We start from the raw sequence: 3512 nt of genomic DNA, 5'->3' as shown, positions 1-3512 counted from the left end.
GCAGGGCGGAGCCAAGGAGAGCTAGGCAGAATCGGGAGTGGGAGGACTTTCGGGAGCCTCAGCGTTAGCACTGGCTCTCCAACCGAGACCTGGGAGGGTTTCAGTTCTCTCTTGGCAGCCACTAGGAGGCTCCAGAAGTGGGCGGGGAGACTCCAGTCTGAGTCCCACAGGAGTGCACGCCACTTTGCTGGGCACCTTGTTGAATCCTCGTAAACCTGCCTTAACCTTCCAAGTGATTACAGGCCTGTGTCACCCTGCCTGGCTTGGGTGGCTTTATTTGCAACTTTAATGAATCTCTAGGTTGGAGGGATAAAAAGAGTGGTTACACATAACTATAGTAGAAAATCTCTTATCTCTGTGAGCTTGTGTTTCCCCCTCTGTAGAATACTATTCCCTTACTCCTTTGATAGGATTATAACATAATCAATCAATCAATCAATCATCATCATCATCAAATGTTGCTCATAGAGGGAAGTCAGTGGAGTTTAAGACATGAGATATGCACTTGATGTTGGCCATCTTCTGTCACTGGAGTTAAGAACAGAGCCTGTGTCCTGGCTTCTCTAATGAAACAAACAGCCGCTGCCTCTCATCCTTCCTTAAAACAAGAGTCAAATGAATAGTGACAATCAGCCAGGCCTGGTGGCACATGCCTTGCCTAAATCCTAGCACTCAGAGGCAAAGACAGGTGAGCATCTCTGTGATTTCAGAGCCAGCCTGGTGTACCCAGCAAGATCCAGGACAGCCAGAGCTACAGGATAGAGACACCTTGCCTCAAAATTAAATAGATAAATAAATATGTAGTGCTATGTATAGTAAAGCCTTTACGTGTGGCTTTAAGGGAAATGTGTCGTAAAGCCTTTGTGTCTGGCTTTGTGTGAAATGCTTCAGCAGAGCCTTTGCTATGTTTGGATTCATCGGTAGAGGCTGAGAAATTGCTTCCAGGGTGCTTGAACCTTAAAGAAATGTCTCCTTGGAGAGTCTACACTTGTTACTACATGAGAGCTTGCAGCTGCACAGACTTTGGTCCTAAGACATTCCTGGTCAACTTGGAGGTCTTAGTTTTGATTATAGTTAACCATGGTCAAAAGGAACTGAAATCTGTGTGGATTGTCTGGTCTGCTCTCTCAGGCAGCAAGGGCAAGATAACATTGGTAGTTGGAACCTTTCCCAGCCTACTTAATTTTGTGTAAGAGTGAATAAAAGTCACTGGTGTAAGCTGTTTAGGATCAATCTTTTCCAAGAAGGCTTGAGCCCCTCTGCTCCTTCAGAAAATGAAGGCTTTGTATCTTTGTGAGCTTCTCTCGCTACTGTGGCACCTATAACCACCAATCAGTATAAATAAATGAAAGACAGAAAAAAGATTTATTTAATGTGGTTACATTCGGAAGAGACATGACTATGTCCCTTAGTCCATCTTCAGGGTCCTACAGCAGGATGACACTTAAGTAGAGGCCAGCAATAAGCTTACCTAAACAGTCCAGCCAAGGCATGAGGTGAGGTGTAGCCCACCCACTTCCCTACTTTCAGCTCTTGTCTTGACAGTATGGCGGAAAAACAGACTTAGACAAGTCTCCCATAAACAAGTTCCTCCTCTGGTTTTCCTTGGCCTTTGCTTCTAGGATGAGATTCCTGGAAACATTCTAATTTGTTTCAAGAGTCTGTTGGCCAAAGAGAAAGACACAGATGTCTCTTTAGAATATCATTCCTACCAGGCAGGCTGAATCACATAGACAATGGGGTGGCATGAAGATCTCAGTGGGGATGGCAGAATTCAGGGCCAAACCATGCTGTCTCTAACAGCTAGACTGCTGCTTCGGGAACTATGGAAAGAGTTTACCTTACTACATCGTAATCCTATCCACGACACCTCAGGAAACAACCTATGAGCTCATTTACTAAAAGGAAAGAAAGAGTCTTTCATGAACTGTTGGAGATGTAACTTCAGACGCCATGAAAGCTGTATACATGGCTGCTGTAACATTTACCCACGCTTTCCTGAGGTGCCTTTCTTGCTAATAACTATGTTTAAATTCTCTTTGTAATAAATTTCAGGGCGGAATAGATGGCTGAGTGGGTAAAGTCCCTGCCCTGTAACTAAGGAGCTGAGTTCCTATCCCCAGAACACAAGAAAAGTCAAATATGACTGTGCAGGTCTGTAATTACAGTGAACCAGTGACAAGACAGGAGGCAGAGACAGGAGAACCCCTAGATAATCACACCCATAGAGCAGCAACAAGAGACCCTGCCTCAAGTTCTGTGGAAGGTAACTTTAGCCTCTAACCTTCATCTGGATGCCGTAATTCACATGCAAACACACACACACACACACACACACACACACACAGTATTAGTTAGAGTTTTATTGCTGTGTACAGACACCATGACCAAAGCAACTCTTACAATAACAACATTTAATTGGGGCTGACTTACAGGTTCAGAGGTTCAGTCCAGTGTCAAGACAAGAACATGGCAGCATCCAGGCAGGCATGGTGCAGGAGGAGCTGAGAGTTCTATATCCTCATCTGAAGGCTGCAAGCAGAATACTGGCTTCCAGGCATCTAGGGTGAGGGTCTTAAGCCCACACCCACAGTGACACACCTACTCCAACAAGGCCACACCTACTCCAACAGGGCCACATCTTCTAATAGTGCCACTCCCTGTTGCCAAGCATATACAAACCATCTTTCTTTCACACACACATACATATACACACCAATAGACAAACATAAAATAAAACTCACCTCTGATCTGCATTGACACAAGGTCTTTTTAACAATGCAGTCAAGAATTCTGGCTTCACTAAAGTGGAGGTTCCAGAAAAGAACTGTATTACTATAGAAAGCAGCATAAAGCTGTGTTTCTCTTTCTCTTCCTCTAACACAATAGCTCTCTCTGTCTGACTATTCTAATGTGCCACTTAAGCTGGACTGTGGTAAAGCCTGCTGGCAATCTAGCATTTGTGAGATAGAGGTAGGAAGACTACTGTGGATGTGAGGAAAGCCTGGGCTACAGAGTAAGACACTGTCTGTCCTACCAGATAAGAAATCAATTAATTAAACCTGAATAACAGAAGAAAAGAGACACTGGAGGGTTACAGTAATAGCTTTCAAAATCATTTCAGGTGCCTGTCATTGATTTTTCTGTCATCATCATCTTCAAAAGGTGATTTTTGCTTAAGGTGGGCACTCCTACTTCAGTTACCCTAGTCAAAGAATCCCTTATAGACATGCCAAAGAAATGTGTTTCCATGGCTATTCTAAATTCCATTAAGACAACAATGGACTTTAGCTATCACATGAATCTTAGCCCAACCCTATAACTCAAACCCTTCATTCCTAATCCTACCATAACCAAAATCTAAAGCTAACCTTTCCATGGCTCTGGCTCACAGTCACTAGAGGAAACTTAAACGAAAATTTCCAGAAAATTTTATGTGGGAGATCTGCACACTGCACTAATCAGTTCCTGGTGGATTCTCTCTCTCTCTCTCTCTCTCTCTCTCTCTCTCT

This window comes from Mus caroli, chromosome 7, assembly GCF_900094665.2.
Source record: "Mus caroli chromosome 7, CAROLI_EIJ_v1.1, whole genome shotgun sequence".
In the NCBI taxonomy this organism is placed as follows: domain Eukaryota; kingdom Metazoa; phylum Chordata; class Mammalia; order Rodentia; family Muridae; genus Mus; species Mus caroli.
This window is presented reverse-complemented; position numbering follows the sequence as displayed.